Source organism: Heterocephalus glaber, unplaced genomic scaffold (genome assembly GCF_053883595.1).
Source record: "Heterocephalus glaber isolate CG9 unplaced genomic scaffold, H.glaber_assembly_v1.0 deba00000818, whole genome shotgun sequence".
In the NCBI taxonomy this organism is placed as follows: Eukaryota; Metazoa; Chordata; class Mammalia; order Rodentia; family Bathyergidae; genus Heterocephalus; species Heterocephalus glaber.
In genome coordinates, this window is record NW_028258164.1 from 13,331,732 (window position 1) to 13,350,637 (window position 18,906).

General features: G+C 41.4%; 3 non-coding genes across 3 annotated transcripts; all 3 read left to right on the forward strand.

Moving 5' to 3' along the window:
* Positions 1–12,114: 12,114 nt before the first annotated feature.
* Positions 12,115–12,186, forward strand: Trnac-gca (transfer RNA cysteine (anticodon GCA)). Its single transcript has one exon. It is a non-coding gene; the product is annotated as a tRNA-Cys (tRNA).
* Positions 12,187–16,179: 3,993 nt separating this feature from the next.
* Positions 16,180–16,251, forward strand: Trnac-gca (transfer RNA cysteine (anticodon GCA)). Its single transcript has one exon. It is a non-coding gene; the product is annotated as a tRNA-Cys (tRNA).
* A 1,695-nt stretch (positions 16,252–17,946) lies between these two features.
* Trnac-gca (transfer RNA cysteine (anticodon GCA)) lies at positions 17,947–18,018 on the forward strand. Its single transcript has one exon. It is a non-coding gene; the product is annotated as a tRNA-Cys (tRNA).
* Positions 18,019–18,906: the final 888 nt, after the last annotated feature.

Sequence of the window (18,906 nt, forward strand, 5' to 3'; positions counted from 1 at the left end):
TATACAATCAAAGTGACCATATTTTATAAACAAACAAATAAGCAAACAACTTCAGGGTTTGTAATACAAGATTTTTATGTAACTTATGGTGTTAAGAGAGTCTGGGAGATGTAATATGGACCTTAAATATAGAACAATCTGGAACAATTTGTACATTCATTTGGACAAAAGACAATATCTGAAATTATAATTCACCTGGGAAAACAGGTGTGCATAGGCATTTATTCACAGGAACAGCTCAAGGTTAAGCCACAGTGCTTGCCCCAAGGAGCTTACTGGCCAGTGGGAGATGGATGTACATTAAAAATAATGACAGGATGTGTGTGAAAACCGAGCTCAGTAGGGTGGATCTTTTCTCCTTTAAATTGTGTAGTCAGGGATTTTGTTCCAGCAATGGAAACACTTTTTTGGGGGGGCGTGTTACTGGGGATCGAACTCAGGACCTTGCACTTGCGAGGCTGGCAGTGGAACCACTGAGCTAAATCCCTGGCCCCTAACCCATCACTTTAATCCTTTCCTTACTTCTATAAACAGTGTATTTCCAAATATGGTTATAATCTGAGTTCTGGAAGGATATGAATTTTGGAGGGGGCAGCATTTAATCCAGTATAATAACTAACAAAGAAAGCAAAAGAGGAGAGAAACGTAAGATGAAAGAGTTGAGACAATGAAAAACCAAATAGCAATAATGTACATGGGTAAATATTTCAGTAATTAAGTGGAAATAAAGGAAATAATTAAAAAGCAAAGATTCTCAAAATTAGACTTGATACAAAAATCTCTAAACAATGAAACTATGAGGAACATGACTTGAAGATATGTGAAGTAAAGGATAGGGAAATATATATATATATATATACATATATTATATATATGTAATATGTTAGCTTGCCATCACTGTAAGAAGATACTTGAGAAAATCAATTTAAAGGAGGAAAGGTTTATTATGGCTCCCGGTTTCAGAGAATTCAGTCCATGATCTCTTGGCTGCATTCGTTCTGGGCCTGTAAGGAGGCAGAGCATCATGGCAGGAAATACAAGGTGAAGCTGTCACTTCATGACAGCTTGGAAACAGCAGGGTGGAGGGAGGCCAAGGTCCCAATATCCCCTTCATGGAATAACCCCAGTGGCCTACTTCCTTCACATAGGCCTCACCTCCTAAAGTCTCCACCATCTCCAACAGTGCCACCAGTTGGGCACCCAAACAATAACACCATGTGTTATGGCTTATATCTAGTTTGTTCCCCCAAAGCCTCATGCAGTCATAGGTGGGGCTTTTTGGAGGTGGTTGGATCTAGGGTGTGTGATGCTGGGATCAAGGATGTGATGCTGGAATTAAGGGTGTGAGTGGTGGGTATCCTGGATAAGATGTAAGGGACAGAAAGAGGGCTAGTGTCACTTGTGTGCTGCTTGCTGCTTGCTGCCTGCTGTCTGCCTGCTCTGTGATGCCCCTGTCCCATACCACCCTGCCTTGGAGCTAGACAACTATGGACTGAAACCTCTGCAAACTGTGAGCCAAAAAACCTTTTCTCCTTTAACTTTGGGTGTCAGGTATTTTGTCAAGATACCACATGAACCTAATTAAAAGAGAGTAAGTGCACTTATACTTATATCTTGCAAATTACATTTTAAGCAAAAAGCATTCTAAGAGATAAGAAGAAATCTTTCATAATTATACCAAGGTGAATCCATCAGAAATATACAACAAATTTAAATTTTTATGCGCCAAATATCACAGCCTCAAAATAGAGGAAGAATTAAGAAAACTAAAAGAAAAAATTCAAATATATAATCATGGTGGGTGATTTTAATAATTGTTCTCTGTAACTGATAGAAAAATGGGAAAAAAGTCAGACTGGGGATTCAAAAATCTCAATGAATAAGCTTGATCTAATTTACAAATACAAAATACTACACAACAATTGGGGAATGTTATTTTCATTTAAGTGCACATGAATACTTACCAAAAATGACCATATACTGGGCCATCACATAAGCTTCTTTTAAAAGGCTGAATAGAGTTGGCCATGGTAGGATAACATATGAGTAAAAGTCAATAATAAAAATATGAGGGGCTGGGGATTTAGCTCATTGGTTCCACTCCCTGCCTCACAAGCACAAGTTTGATCCCCGGTACCAAAAAAAAAAAAAGAGGAACTCCCTGAATGTTTGGAAATTAAATGATTCATTTCTAGATAATGTACAGAAATTAGAAAATACTTTAAAATGAATGATAGAATAGAATATGTGTGAAATTTGCAAGATAATGCTTAGCTAGAAATTTAAATCCTTAAATGTAAATATTTAAGAAAAGTTGAAAAAATCAATAATATAGCCTCCATTTCAAGAAATTAGAAAAATAACCAAATTAAGCCCAAAGTGTGCAGAAGAAATGAGATAAAAGAGATAAAAACAGAAATCAAATAATCATAGATAGGATCAATAAAGCCAAAATTAGTCAGTGAAAATAAACAAGCAGAATCGATACTCTATCAACAAGATTGATCAAGAGAAAAAGAAAGGACCTTATAGGAATCGTATAAACAACTTGATGCCACTACATCTAAAAAATTAAGTATAATTGCCACAGAAATTTTCAAATTCTTTGAAAAACATAATTTATTAAAACTGACCTGCCTAGCAAACTCAAGGTCCTGAGTTCAATCTCCAGTACAACCCCCCCAACCCAAAACAAAACAAAACAAAACACTGACCATAAAAACAGAAAATTGAATACTTCTACACCTGATAAATACGTTCTACAACTGGAAACCCTCCCAGAAAGTGAACTGGAGATTCAGATAGCTTCACAGGGAAATTCTTCCAAATATGTGCGGGAGGGCTAATCTTAATTTTATACATAATCTTCCAGAGAATTAAAAAAGTAGAAAACATTTTCTAACATATTTTATGAACATTTGTTTTATGTAACACTAATGTTAAAACCTGATAAAGAAAAAAAACCTGATAAAGACAAGAAAAGTATGAGGCCATCCCTCTTGGGAGCTGGATAAATAAAACATTAACAGGTGAATTCTAAAAGGATAAAACATCATAACCAATTCTATTTTTTTCCAGGAACTCAGAATAGTTTAACATTTGAAAATCCATTCGTATTATTCATCATATTAATAAAGGAGAAAAGTCACAGAATCATTTTAGTAGATTCAGAAATAGCATTTGAAAGAGTCAACATCTATTCTTGGTAAACTCTTAGCATAATATGGACAAAGGGTATAATTTCCTTTGATGGACATTTAAAAGGCGAAAGATAGCAGCACATTGATAAGGCACAAAGTTGGAGGAATTTATACATTATATAGTAAGTAAGATGGTAATCAGTGTGGTATTGGTACATGGGTAAAAATATAGATCAATGGAACAGAATTAAGTAAAGCCCAGAAATAGACCCATATCCATATGGACACCCTATTTATAACAAACTTGGTGCTTCAGAGAAATGGGCAAAAGAAGGCTCTTTCCAAATCATTGATGCTGGGTTAGTTGAATAAATATGGAAAAAAGATTTAGAGTCTGTATCCAAATTAACTCCTGGTGTATTATGCTTTGTAAAAAATCAAAACAATGTGTTTCTGGAAAAAGACAGGAAAGAATATCTCTGGGAACTGGTGAAAAGGTAGATTTGCCAAAGACAAACCTGAAAACCTGAAACATAAATGAAAAGAGTGGTAAGTCATACCATTATCATTAAGTATTCTGTTCCTCAGAGGGCACCATGAAGAAAGATAAAGGTTGTGAGCCAGGGATTTAGCTCAGTGGCATGCGGCTGCCTGGCAAGTGCAAGGTCCTGAGTTCGATTCCCTGTACCCCCTCAAAAAGAAAGAAAGATAAAGGTCAAAGAGAAATATATTAAAATGCACATAATTAACAAAGGACTTACATTCAAATAAAAAGTAATGTTTACAAACCAATGAGACCAAAGATAGACAGTGCAATAGAAAAACGAGACCAGAAGAGGCTCTTCACAGAATATAATATTCACATGGTCAATAAATTGGGGCCCACAACCACTTTGGAAAGTTATGTGTCATTAGCTCCCCAAATAGGATGATTGCATACCTATGAGCCAGCAATTAAACTCCTAACAGAAATGGGCATATGTGTTTCTCAAAGACACATATGAGACTATTCATAGCTGCTTATTCCTAATAACCTCAAGCTGCTTATGGCTAACACTATATTCTCATGCCCTTCTAGAGCAAGTTAGATAAGTAAATCATGATATATTTGCATAGTAGAATACTGTATAGCAACAAAAACAAACCATTCTTATGTATAATAGCACTGCTAGTTATCACAGATATAATAATAGGGGAAAGATATATAAATTTCAAACTCAGAACAAAATAGCATTAGAAGTTAGAATAGTGGTGCTTTTGGCACTGGAGAGGAGGTTATTTCTGGCAGGAGGCCCAAGAGCTATTTCTGTGATGCTGGTAATGTTTTTCTTCTGCTTTTAGAAGAACTTTAACAAATAATTTTCCTAACTTTTGTTTGTTTGTTTGTTTCAAGACAGGGTCTCACTACTTAATTCAGGCTGGCCTTGAGCTCACTATGCACCCAGGCTAACCTCCAACTTGTGGTGATGCTCCTACCTCAGCCTCCTGAGTGCCGGGATTATGGGCATGTAGCAATTTTTCTTTTTATTTGAAAAATCTAAAAAATCTACGGAAAAGTTTTAGAAATAATACAACAAAAATCCTTATACTCTATCAGATCACCAATTGTTAACACTTTGACACATTTGTCTTATCTCTTTCTGTCTCTCTCCCTCTCTCTCTCTCTATATATATGCACACAATCATATGCATCTGTGTGTGCATGTGTGTGTATTCTCTGAGTCACTATAAAGTTAGTTGGATACATCCTATAATCCATAGCCTTTATTTCTCAATTATTCCAATAATTTCTTGGGTAGTCTTTTATTCCCAGTACAGATGCAATCAAGGCTCATGTATTGTGCCTAGTTGTCATGTGTTTTTACTTTGATCTAGAATATTTTAATCATCACTTTAATCTAAAATATTTCTCTAGCCCTCTGTTTTCTTTCACATAATTGACATTTTTGACAACTGAAAGCTAGTTTTTTGCAGACTGTCACTATATGCAACTTACAACCATGTGGCTGGGAGAAAGTGTACATAAAAGATTTTTTTTAAAGGCTAAAAATATATATTCTTCCTCATTAGGGAAAGTTCTAAATTTTGGCAAAATTCTTCCAGAGGTGACATTGGGCCCTCAGTACATCACACCAGGAGGCAAGGATGTCTATCCTCCTGTTAATGTAGTAGAATTTGATTATTCAGTTAATGCAGTGTTTGGCAGATTTTTCCGTATACGGTTCCCCAACAATTTTGACCTAATTTAGTACCAATTAGTGACCACATCAATTGATAGTATCATATCAATCATTACGGTGATGTAATAAAATGGCAATTTCATATTTATTCCATTCACATTTTTTTTGGTACCCGAGATGGAACTCAAGACCTTGTGCTTGTGAGGCAGGAACAATGCCATTGAGCTAAATCCCTGGCCTACATTTTTTAGTTGACTTTAAAATGTTTTTGTTTTCTTTTGAGACAGGGTCTCACTATGTAGTTCAGGCTGGTCCTGAACTCTCTATAGCCCAGGCTGGCCTGGAACTCACAGTAATTCTCCTGCTTCAGCCTCCCAAGTACTGGCATTACAGATGTGCACCACCACACTCAGCTAGTTGACTTTTTTGTACAGAAAGTTTTCCTCCTCTCTTCACCTTAAAAAAATAAACTTATTAAGATGAATTCGTGAACCCTAATGAGCGTTAACACGTCCCTGTCTTTATTCATGTTGATGCTCAAGTTGCCCCAAGTTTGGCTAAGTGCTGAGTCTCTCCAGCTGGCTCCTGTGTTCTGTTGCTTTAGCTCCATCATGTTTAGCACATTCTTACTTTCTGGTTGAAGATGTTCTACTGATCACCTTTAGGTTCCCTGCCCAGCCCTGGAATCAGCCATTTCTCCAGGAGCTCCAGGTTCCTTTTGATGACATTTAATAGCTAAGATATGGGGACTCAGAATGTTCACTCCAACTGAGTTGTTTCTGTCCCCTTTGAGAACAGTTAGGAAATTGTGTGTCTCTGTGTGTATGTGTGTGTTTTCATATCACTACTAACAATTCCAGGCCAATACCACAGTTCTTTCCATATTACATTTCTTGCCTGCCACAAAGAGAACCCTAGTTCCCCAAAATACCTATATATAGGCTTTGTAAGTCATACCAAGAGGCCTTACCGAGTAAAGTTCAGTATTTCTCTTTTTTTCCCCCCTTGGTCTATACACCATTTCAGTTCTTTTTTCTTTGTGGTCACGTTATCAATGTAATATACTATTAGTTTCTTGTTTTATATTTACTTTTAGGCTTATCTCTTTATATTTGTTGTTCTCTCTCTCTCTTTTTTTTTTGGTACCAGGAATCGAACTTGGGTCCTTGCGTTTGCACGGCAGGCACCAGAACCACTGATCTAAATCCCAGGCCCTGTTGTTCTCTTTTTGAAATGTAAAACACTAAAATGATGCCCAAGTCAAGGCTGCGTGAGAATGCATATGCAGAGCTATTCTCCACTCTGTCTTTCCCATCTCATTTTCATCTCTCCCTGAGTAAGTTTCTGTGTCTTCATCTGAATTGTGTATAAGGTGATTTTTCAATTATGTGTAAAGCTGAACATTTATGATTTATGCATTTTTATCTGTTTCATGCTTGAATAAAAAAGTTAAAAATATACTCAGTGTTTAGGGAAATAAAATGAGTATTACTGAATGAAAGAATTATAGGAACGAAACCTTGCATAATTATGAGATAAACCAAGACAAATAATATTCCAGAAGGGGGAGTTGTAAGACCAAAAACCAGTCACTAACCAGCCTTCATAAAGCTTGAGAGGGTGGACTAGTGGAGATTGCATGAGAATCTGAGAAGCCACATACATCCTATGTCTGGAGTGGGAAGAGGAAGGGACTGGTAACAAACCTGGTAAAAAGTTGCCACTTTTGCTTGTTTGCTACTCTATATGTCCTCAGTCACACTTCTGATGGAAGCACTGGGGCTACTGATGCTGGACAAGGCTGGCTGCTGGGGAGAAAAGCTGGATACAGTGGAAGGAGTGCAGTATATACTGGGATCCACTGGTTTTTGTGTCTGTCTGTCACTATACCCAACAGCAACTTTCAGAGAATAATGGCTGCTGCTTCACTTGAGAGATCTTCAATATCATTCTGATTCTTCTCAGCTCCAACTCTAACCTAAATCAATACTAGAAAAGGATACTGGGAAAGTAGTGCCACTACAACCTACCACATGAGAGGTGATAAGGACCTAAGGGCAGTGAGTGCTGACATGGAGAAAAAGGGAAAGATTAGGAAGACAGATGTTAGAATTGACCATATTAGTTAATTAATTAATATGTGGAGCCAGAGAAAGGGAAATCTGAAATGATGCTTAGACTCTGACTCAGAAACTGGGTGGTTTGTTCCATCCACCAAGGCGGATTCCAGATGGAGGAAGTGATGGGAGAAAGGAGGCAGAGCATTTAGTGATGCTTATGTTGAATCTGAGGAGTCAGTAGAACTTCCAAGTAGGGATATTACATACATTTAAAAAACAGAGTAGACATCTGCTATGACCAAGGTTTATCCTCATTAAGCTCCCTTTGTTTTTTTTTACCTAACCCACCCCAAGGATAAAATATATGACAAAATCATTTTCAAAACACTAGGTATCACAGGATGAAAAACAGCAACTTCTGAGGAATGGAAAGCAAACAATTGGAGCCCTATTAGTTTACTGATATTGCTGTGGCAAAGTGGAACAGCTCATTGTTACAGCCAAGTGCTTCAGCTCAAGTGCTATAGCTACAGCAATGTAAAGACTTGAAAATCAGAAAGTTACTCAAAGAGATGGAAAAAAATCTTTATTGCTGGCTGGCTCAGAGGAGGTAGCCCACTCGGAATTCTGAGTGCTGAGTAGAAATGGAAGAAGCCTTATATAGAGATCTACCAGGTAGGGGGATGGGCTCCCACGCTGGGCAAGCATGTTCATAGAAGTGGAGGGGCAGAGTTAACAGAACATTCTTGAAACTTATTGTAGGAACGTTGTGTAGCTCAAACAGTTACAGAACATTTTGATACATTGGGCAGGAACACCATGCAGCACAAATGGTTACATTTCTGGAATAGAACATTTTATGGGAAAAAAACAAGGTGGGGGGCAAAGACTTACCCTACTGTGTATTATTGCTTTATCAACATTTGCTTTATCAAACATTATCAAATGTAATGTTTATAGGCATGGTATAGAGACAGAACCCAGGCAGACCCCTGAGAACTCCAGGAACTAAATTGGAGCTCTGAGTTTGGGGGACAAAGACAGCTGGAGCTGCGTGAAAGAATACTGGGTGGGAGAGATCTGCCAGGAGTGGAAAACTATGGAGTGTTGCAGAAAATCATGCTCAAGCATTTGGCTGGCATTGATCAACATGTGCATGTCAGGAAGCTCTTCAGGGCCAGGAAAGCACTATCTGGGAGGATTAGTGGTAACAATGCTTGGTGCTCACACTGGAAATCATGCCTATTCCTACTAGCCAGGCTGGACAACTTCATGATTCACAGAACACTGCATAGAGTTTACAGAAGTGTTGTTGTAGTCTGGGTCTGGAAGGGAATAGATTTAATACAGAACACATAATTTATAGGACTATTTTATAATAGTCACCCAAAAAGTCAAATGCAGAGGAGTGCAAGAGTCCTGTACACACACCAGAGACCCAAAGGATCCAGCCAAGGGCCTGGATCCCATGGCAATGTCCCTCGCAAGTCCAGCTGAAGGCCTAGAGGCCAAGGCAGTGTCTCATGCACGTCTGTATCAAGGATCTGGACCAACAAGGCCCAAAGGCCAGTGGTGGAAGCTAGAAGGCCTGCGCTGGCGAGGTGAAGGATTTGTGCCACCAGGCTAAGGAATCTACATTGGAGCTAGGAAGTGATGCTTAAGGTGGAGATCAGGGCTCCCCTGATGAGAACAGCAGCCATTCCCAGGGACAGCAAGGCCCCGAGCTCCTTCTACAATGAGAGAACCGCCAAGTTTGCATCAGGAAAACCAGCTGGGGCAAATTTCTACAAAAAAATCGGCAGCAAATGATCTTTCCCTAGGGTCTCTTTTTATGCTGTTGGCAACAATCCTCAGGTGGATCTTTCATGCCCAGAACCACACTGATTCAGTTAATATGGGTGTTATAAGCCATTATTTAATCCGCCACAAGTGTCTTGCTCTATTTCCAAGTAAGTTGATTTGATTCCAATTCACAATATTTATAGGCAATACAAAATGTTCAGCACCCAACAAAGATAAAATTCACACTGTTTGAAGGCAAAAATGACAAAGCATTAAGGAAGCAGGAAAAATTACACCTGTAGTTAGGAAAAATGAATTAATAGAAACTGACTGACCCTGGAGAATTAGCAGAGAGAGATATTGAAGCACTTACTATAACTTCTCTTTGTATCTTTTTTTTTTTCTTACAGTACCGGGGATCGAACTCAGGACCTTGTGCTTATGAGGCAGGTGAGATGTCACTGAGCTAAATCTCCAGCCCATATATATATAGAGAGAGAGACAAAGTCTCACTTTGAAGTTCAGGCTGGCTCTTAACTCACTATGTATCCCAGGCTGGCTTTGAATTCGAAGTGATCCTCCTGCCTCAGCCTCCCAAGTGCTGGTATTACAGGCATGCCTATAATACCATGCCTGGCAACTTCTCTTTATATTTTCAAAAAGTTAAGTATTTCTGTAGACAAATTTTGGATTTTGTAAATTCATATGTTAAATTTTTTTGGTTTTGGTACCGGGGATCAAACTTGGGTCCTTGCACTTGCGAGGATGGTGGCAGAACCACTGAGCTAAATCCCTGGCCCCCTCTTAGCTATACTTTCAACACTCACACAGAGCACTTCTGGTTGCCAAAACATGGGATGGTTTCTCCACCAAGCAATTTTCCACTTCTCTGTGGGCAAATTGAAGGACAGAGGTTGTGTTCTTTAATTTAACTGAACCCTGTGTGGAGTTAGAGTCAGGACCCATAGGTTAAGGGCTCAGTCACACACGACTACCACTATTTTTTTTTTTTGAGACAGGGTGTTGGTATGTAGTTCAGGCTGGCCTTGAACTCACTATATATTCCAGGCAGGCCTCAAACTCACTGAGATCCTCCTACCTCAGCCTCCTGAGTGCTGAGATTACAGGTGTGTGCCACCATGCCTGGCTAACTGCCCCTATTTTTTTATGCCAATCACAAGTCCAGGCCTCCCGTACCATTTTCCCGCAAAATAAGATTGGATCTTATATTATATTTTGCTCCAAAAGACACAATAGGGCTCATTTTCAGGGGATATCTTATTTTTCATGTACCAGAATCTACATTTCATGTACCCAAATCTACATTTATTCAGACAGTCATGTCATCTTCTGGTAGATCATCCTAACGCTCCAAACCCCAAATTCTGGCTTGACTTTCTTGCAACTCCATCCCCGGTAGAACAATTGGTTCCCATCTCCCTGCCCAACAATAGAGCTCCCCTTAAATGAGCGATTCTTGCCCATGTAGCCTGCTCATAGTGCACTGGCCACACAGCTGTCAGTGATTTTATCCCATGACTCCTTCACACAAGTCACAACCTCTTGCAGCCTGGGCTCCACAAAGTTTCCATTAAATTAAGTGTTAACTGAAGACGTATGAGACAGGAGTGGCAACAAAAATGATGACAGTTAAGAATGATGGTCTACACAAAAGCGACAAAAAATTGCAGGCACCAACATTCAGAAAACATTTCTTTATTTCACGCACGTGCATTAAGTACATGCATTACAACACAAGATGTATTGAATTATGAAGATTTATATTAGACACAACCATGTCCGTTCATTATCATGTGTTGGGTCAGTATTCTGAGTGGTCATTTGACAACAAGTTCATCTGTTTACCTAGGCACTTACCTCTCATACGAAGGTGCCTGCTTGAGTATTTATAAATACTTAAGTGTAATTTATATTATCATTTATTTTAAGCATCAATGTTAATAAATTTATATTTAATTATATATTAATGTTACTATTTTATAATTCATGGTGTCCATCACGTATTGCAATGGACCTACTAAATGCATTGTCTGCCTAGTGACCTTAACTGGGGCTTATTATTTTGGGGGTAGGGTTTATACTGGGAGCATCCTCAAAAATCATGCTAGGTCTTATATTCTGGTTAGGTTTTATTATCAGGGAAATATAGTATGTCAGTGAAAAGTGCTTATTAGACACCCATGACATCAAGGGGGCATAGTTGAGAGGCAGAGCATTTGACTATAGACCAAGAGGTCCTTGGTTCAAAACCAGATGCCCCCTCCTATGCATATTTCTACTCACAGGAGTCATCACTCATATCTTATTCTACTTTTCTTTCATTCATTTCAACTTTGACCCTCCCAGGAGCTGGAAGCTGCACGTCAACCCCTTTACAACTGGAGTGGTGGTCAGATCTAGGGACACATTCAGTTCTCTGTGTAGAGTGGACTCTTCCCTCTGACCCACTGTTTCTCCCATGCCAAAGTCCATTATGCACTTGAAGGGCAAAAGCATGGCTTGGTGGCTATAACTTGGGAGACCTGGACTCGGCAGTGCTGTCCCTCAAATGCTTGCTGCTGGAGCTCTGGGACAGTGTTTCAGTTACGGCTCCCCCTGTGGTCACTGAAGAAAGAAAGGTATGAGCTGGGAGCCCAGGGAGGAGGATGGCATGGATAGTTTAGGATGCAGTTGGCCAGGTAGTGGGCTAAACCAGAGAAGTAACAAGAAATGGGGTTGGGGATCAGTGCATACCTTCTTTTATTTTCTTGGGCTGATGATCCCACAACAGGGCAGTCCTGGAAAACTGTGGCACTGAGGGCAGGTGTCTTGCCAGCAAGGTGTGGCAGCTTTTATAAAGTTGGTCCTGACAGAGAGCTCTAATTTAATGTTGTTAGGCTGCATGTTGCCTCACAGATGAAAGGCATTAACTTGGTAACCCTCATTACAGCAGGGGGTATAGCTCAGGGGTAGAGCATTTGACTGCAGATCAAGAGGTCCCTGGTTCAAATCCAGGTGCCCCCTTATTTACATGTAATTTTCTCCTTCCCTCTGTACTAGTATGTTTCCCATACATATAATTACGCTCATTCTAGTGGGCATGTAATTTTGGTAGCTGATTTATCCACACTCATCTTACTTTGGCCCTCAGTGAATTTAAGCAGTCTCTGTTGGAATTTATTGAAACAAGAGCCTATCTTAGGGCTACACAACATAGGGCCATACCTATGTCCCCTTTAAGTGTAGAGCTCGCCTCCTCAACCCTACTATAATCCCTAGAGCCCAATGACTGACTTGACTGGGAATCTTTACCTCATTTTTCTCGTGCACATATGGTAGGTCTATGGTTAATCTTCAGAGATCCCATTCCTCCTCCCTGTACCTTATTGCTTTTGCACTTCATTCCTCCATCCTATGTGGGCATCAAAGTATGGCCCAGAGCTGGACACTAAGAGAGGAGTTGTCTTTCTTAATCCCCAGATTCCTGTCAGGCTAAATTTGGGGCCAGAGCTGAGGTTGTGCTAACAAGGACAAGCAGAACATGGGGTGGGGTGTCTTAGCTACTTTTCTCATTGCTGAGACAAAATACCCACCATCCAAGTTAAAGAAGGGAAGGTTTATTTCAGCTCACAATTTGTAGAGGTTTCAGTCCACAATTGGCTGGCTCCAAGGCAGAGCAGCATGGCAGAGGGGCATCTCAGAGGAGAAACAGTTCACGGCAGAGCAGACAGGAGACAGCAAACAGGTTATGAGCTTTTTGGGTGGTGCCACTCACATCCAGGGTGGGGCTTCTGTTTTTAGTAAATCCATTCAGCCTCACCCAGAACTATGTTAATTCAAATCAGTGGACTAATTTAGTATCACCCAACCTTAATCCCTGTATCACATGTCCCCAGTATCACATGTCCTAGAAACTCCAAAAAGCCCCACCTATAAGTGCATGAGGCTTTGGAGGGGCATCTAGATACAAGCCATAACATGGGGGTACTGAGGAGGCTGAGGGTATGCAAGAGCTACAGTCGGGCTGTGGTCATTCATTCACTAGATGGAGGTCATCTGGTGAGGAGGCACCATTATCCTGCTCTCCCGATTTGTGAAGATGCTTGTGCCTTGTACAAGTCTGGTAGCAACAGGAAGCTGAGAGCAATGTCAAAAAGAACTGTGATCAAGGCTTTGGGAAAATGGAATGAAATCCAGAAGAAACCTGTAAGGGTTAGAGAGCTGTACAGACACAAGCATTATCAACCTGGACTGGGGACTGATACCCTTTCAGAAGTAAAGAGACCACCGGGGCTCTATAATTCTACATGAGGCAAGGCAGCTGGGGACACTGCCCAGACACCACAAAACATATATTTTCCAATGACCTCCTCAGAAATTGCAGAGGAGGAGGATGGAACAAGAAGAATCGCAGAGGGCAGAGTGGAGGGTTACGCAGAAGAATGGGGCCATTCACAGCAGCAGAAGCAGGGCCTACTCAAGGACATGCCCTAATCCTGAGCGCTTCTTGTTCTCTGTCACTGAGTTTTGGGGTGACGTGTTCTGTCAGATGCTTGTGAAGAGGCTGGAAAATTCTGAAATTGGTATCTAGAAGGGCGCTCCACTGTCCCAACAGGGAAGGTGGGATGTCATTTTTGGCTAGACTGGAATGACTATGGATGTCCCTGACAGCATTTCCCCAATATCCACACACTGGAGATGACTCAAACATATGCCCACAGTAGGAGAGATAAGTCCATCAGGCCCTGGAAAAGGGAATAGGAATTCAAATAATAAATTACTGCCATAGTGGACAAATGTGCAGGGATCTTAGGGATATCATAGAAAAATACTTTGACTCCAAGCCTTGAAATACCCTATGGAGTCGGTACTCACTTTATTCACACAGTCAGAGAGCTCCCTGGATACGGAGCCTCTAAGGGGAAAAGATCTCCCCTAGAGCAGGAGCCTAACATAGGTGAGCACAGGACTGGGCCAGGCCCTGGCAGCACTGCTACTTGGGAGGAGCTGCTTCACTTTTGCATCAGTTACTAAAATAGAATTCAGATCCTCTGGTTAGGTTCCCCATACACTTTTCTGAGGTGTCCACGTTCAACCTCTTGAGGTTTGTTTTGGCAACTCCCTTGCCCGAAGTTGCTTATAGGCTGTTCTTCACCTTGTTTCCAAGGCTGGGGAACAGAAAGTAGCCTCTGTTTTGAGGAGGTGGAAGCTAAGTATACATTTATTTTTTATTGTGACTTGTTCAGAACCACATTTTACAAAATGCCTTGTTTCCTTTATTATTGTTTCTGGAAAGGAAAGCTCTATTAAAATTATTTTAGTTTGAATATAGAATAGTTTTTTAAATTATGGCTTATTTTGAAAGATTCTGAGTTACATTCAAATGTATGCCAGTACCTTTCAAAGTAAGGTAACACTCAGAGACAAAATGTTCTGATCAAATGGCTTAGAAACATTTCTGGAATACTCACATTCAAAGATTCCTTATTAAAGAATGTCTTTGACTTAAATCTAACCCAAAACTGCAACATTATTTTTTGTACATTTTCATTATATAGTGTTAACAAGCTTAGTTACAAACCAGTAAAATGTGTGAGAAAGAAGCCAAGCTCAAGGAATAACTCCTGTATGATTCCACATCAAGAACATGTGACCTAGGGCTGCGGATTTAGCTCAGAGGCACCATGCCTGCCTTGCAAGCTCAAGGTCCTGAGTTCGATCCCCAGTACACACACACACACAAAAAGAACATGTGACCTAACACAAGGTGAGAGAGGAGAGTTATCTTTGGGCCAGATGAAATAATTGGGAAGGTGTTCAAGGAACCTTTGAAGTAGAAATTTTCTGTGTATTTATTTATTTATTTTTGTGTCTTTATTTAGATGGCAGACACATGCGTGTGCATATGTGAACGTTCATATTCACTTATACATCAAGATTTATGCATTTTCTATATGCAAGCTATGCCTCAATGAGAAGAAAATCCAAAGGGAAGCATCAATTGCATTTTTGAATTTCCCTAATTTCTTATTTGATTCATTTAAAAAATACATGTCATCATTTTTAGTCTTCTACTCTTCAACATATTTTGTATTTCCTTCTTTTATGGAAGATATTCTGATTCATTCTAATAATTTCATACATGGGGTCTTTACAAGTTGAACTCTAATGTTTACTATTTCTCCTGTGTGCTGTTAATGTTAGCAGATTCCCTTGTTGAGCTATTTATTTGCTCAGCAAATAGTATGTACAACTTAACTCTGCATTAGTCCTGTTTTAAATGTTTTTCGTGGCTTAACTCCTTTAGTCTAGCCAGCAACCCATCAAGTATGCACAATTATTATCCCCATTCTACAGATTGTAAAACTGAGGCACAGGAAGGGACTGACCTGCCCAAGGTCCTCCAGCTGGAGCAGGAGAGGTACCCAGGCTGTCAGCCTTCTGAGTCCATGCTGTTGGCAGCTCGATGACCTTGCTTCTTCCAAGATGGTGGCATTTCCTGGTCCTTGGACTATCTTAGAATTTAATGCTTTTCAGGATCCCTAAAGCCCCTTCTGACTCTTCCTTGGAGGGGCTCCTTCCCCATTACTCTCCATCTGCATTACTAAGAAGAGGGAGTTGGCAGGGTCATCCTTTGTCATAGATTGTTGTTTTGTAGGAAGTGCCCTGAACTGAGAATCGGGGCAGTAGGTTCGGGGCTGACTGTCAGGATCTGTGTCAGGAAGGACCCCTCAACTACATGGAGTTTCTATCTGCAGGTTCCTGGCAGTGACTCTGAGGACCATTCTAGCTCAAGGCTGTTGCCTGCATGAGGTCTGAAGGCGGGTAGGACCCAGGTTGCAGGGGTTCTGAGGAGGGGAGCCTGTCTCCTGTTAGGCCAGAGGAGCATGGATTTTCCATTACACAGGTGTGCCAGCCCCAAGAGCTCCCATCCTGAAGTAGCAACTCTTAGATTACAAATGGCATGGGTGTAGCTCTAGACATGAAGGATATTAATTAAAGCTTCTATTAGCGGGAGGGGACATAGCTCAGGGGTAGAGCGTTTGACTGCAGATCAAGAGGTCCCTGGTTCAAATCCGGGTGCCCCCTACTCTCCATTAGTTTAGCCTTCTGAATAGGTCTGAAAATTCTGACTTCTTTAGTAGACATGAGGGTTAACATGTATTTTTGGAACCAGCAACAGGTGAGGAGTTACTGTGGTGGTTTTTCGCCCCCATTTTAAATTGGAATTGTTCTAGGAATCTATAAAAGTGTCATTTCCTAGGTACTGACCAAGGACAATTAAAGCAGAACCCATGGGGCTGAGCCCAAGCCTGGTAAACATTCCTGGATGCTTCCAGACTGCAGGTGAGGTTGAGCACAGACTGTGCCCAGTGATCCTCTCATGGCTCTAAGTTCCTGGGTCATGTTACTACCTCTTAATCTGCTAAGAGCTACCCTTGGCATTGTCAGTTATGCCTGGAGTTCCAAGGTGCCATTGTGTGTATGTTGGGACTCTCTTAGCAGGAGATGGCCTCAACTCTGGCTTCTTCCACCCTTTAGTCTACCAGCAATGATAACTTCAACCTGGGCCAGTTTTGCAGTATCCCTTCCTGGAAGGTCAGGGCAGTGTCAGAAGGTAGTCACAATACAGAGGGACGAGGGGATTGAGGGGTGGAGGGAGGAGAGAGCAGGATTACAGCCCTAAATAGTGATTCCCACACTGATGCCACATGGGGATGGAGCAGGAGGAGGCTGAGGGTGCTGGAGGGAGGATATTGGGGATCCTGGGACAGGAAAGGACAGGGAAGGTCACAGCCAGGTGGAGTCTATGTGTAGAAGTTCAGTTTGGTCTCAGTAGGTCACCAGATAGGAAGAGACATGAAGTATTTTGGATCCTTGTGTGGGGGCCGCACAGCCAAATGTGTTAATTCCCCAAATCTAAACTGGTAAGAGGGTATAAATCTGGGTCAGGACATATGACTGCAGATCAGGCAGTCAAGACTCTCACCGCTGGCCCTTCCCTTCCTGCTGGCCACGTGTTGCAATCACTGCCCTGTGTCATGATCCAGGGAACACAGATCTCTCATTCCCACATCAGCATCTTTCTGTGGACAGAATCCTATGTTCAGGTCACTTCTGGTCTCTAACCCGTGAGACCTTGTGCAAAGGGAGAATAGGAGGGGAAGAAGAGGAGAAATAAGGGAGTCAGCTCAAATTGCTCCAGAGTGCTTTTTGGAAAGAGGTGCCCCATCATAAACATGAACTGTGGTTACCATGTGGTCGTTCACCATGTGTGTTTTATTAACCCCTATTATTTTTTTCAGACCTATAACATTCAAGGTCACACATGAAATCAATACCTTTCAAACTGTCTGAACTAGAGTCATCCAGGATCTCCTTAGAGGCACACAGCATCCCTAGCTCCCTTCCCAGAGTGTCTGGCTTAGTTCCCAGGAGAACCCATAACTTCTGCTTTGGTCCTGCCATCTCCCTGCCCCTTTCCTGTCCGCCAAAGCATCTGCTGAGCAGCCCCCTCCTGGAGTCTGGCTCCTGGAGGTTAAGTTGTGGCGGGCTTCTCACTGAAGAACTCCAGGATTTTAATGCCACTGCCTCAGCCAAGGACTGGTGACAGGAGGCGCTGGTCACCAGAGGAGTGGCAGTCAGGTGTGCAGAGGTGGTCAGGGTGGCCTAGAAGGAAGGGCACACATGACGTCAGAGCTCTAGAAGTGCATGTGTCAGAATGGTGACAGCCAGGTGTGGTCACACAGGTTTAGGGTGCTTATTACACACATCTATGCAGGTGGGGGCATAGCTCAGGGGTAGAGCATTTGACTGCAGATCAAGAGGTCCCCGGTTCAAATCCGGGTGCCCCCTTCTTTTCCATTCTGTACACGTGATGTTTTATTTTCTGGTTTCTTCACCACAGAGTTTCAGTCTTCCAGGGGAGAGAGGAGAGGCATTTCAGGGCATTGGCAGAGCCTGCCTGACACCCACCACTTCACACATCTAGTTTCTTCCGGGTCCCAGAGGACACGTCTTTGTTGCCTCAGTTCTGGTAGAAGAGAGGGTCCTGTCTCAGCTTAAGGAAGACAACCGTGACAGATATGGTCCTCTCCTTAGTGTGTGTGTGTTTAAACAATTGTCACAGTCATGGGGTGGACAAATCTCACCACATCCTGGAGGCCCAGGATGGGCTGACATGGTAGCTGGCATAGTCTGGAGATCAAGTTTCCTCTTCAGGGACCTCAATCTTTTTCTTACAGCCTTAGCTAATTGCCCGAGGCCCATTCACCTCATGGAGGGCATTGGGGTTTATGAAAATCTACTGATTTAGATGTCAATCACCTCCAAAACATGCCTTCTGGGCAAATGTCTACTGACATTTGGCCAAACATTTGGGCTCAAGCCATGCCAAGTTGACAGAATATTATCCACCACCATGGGTAATGCTTCAAGCTTGGCCCTAAGACAGACTTTGAGTGCTGTGTAAATTACTCAGAGAGGCAGAGTAGATTGAGAATCATCCTGGAGTTGGAAGAACTCAGGCAAGGACAGTGGGGCCAGGAGCTGCAGCCTGTTTTCACTGTGGTGACATCATCAGCTTTCTATCGGTAATACATTTTATATTTATATATTTGTATATAAAAGGTATCTATAGAATAAAACCTAAGTACAATTATAGAAAGATATAAACACTTTTCAAATATAAAAACTGTGTGCTATTAAAGACCTTTAGCAAGGTAGTCATACATTTGTTTTGTA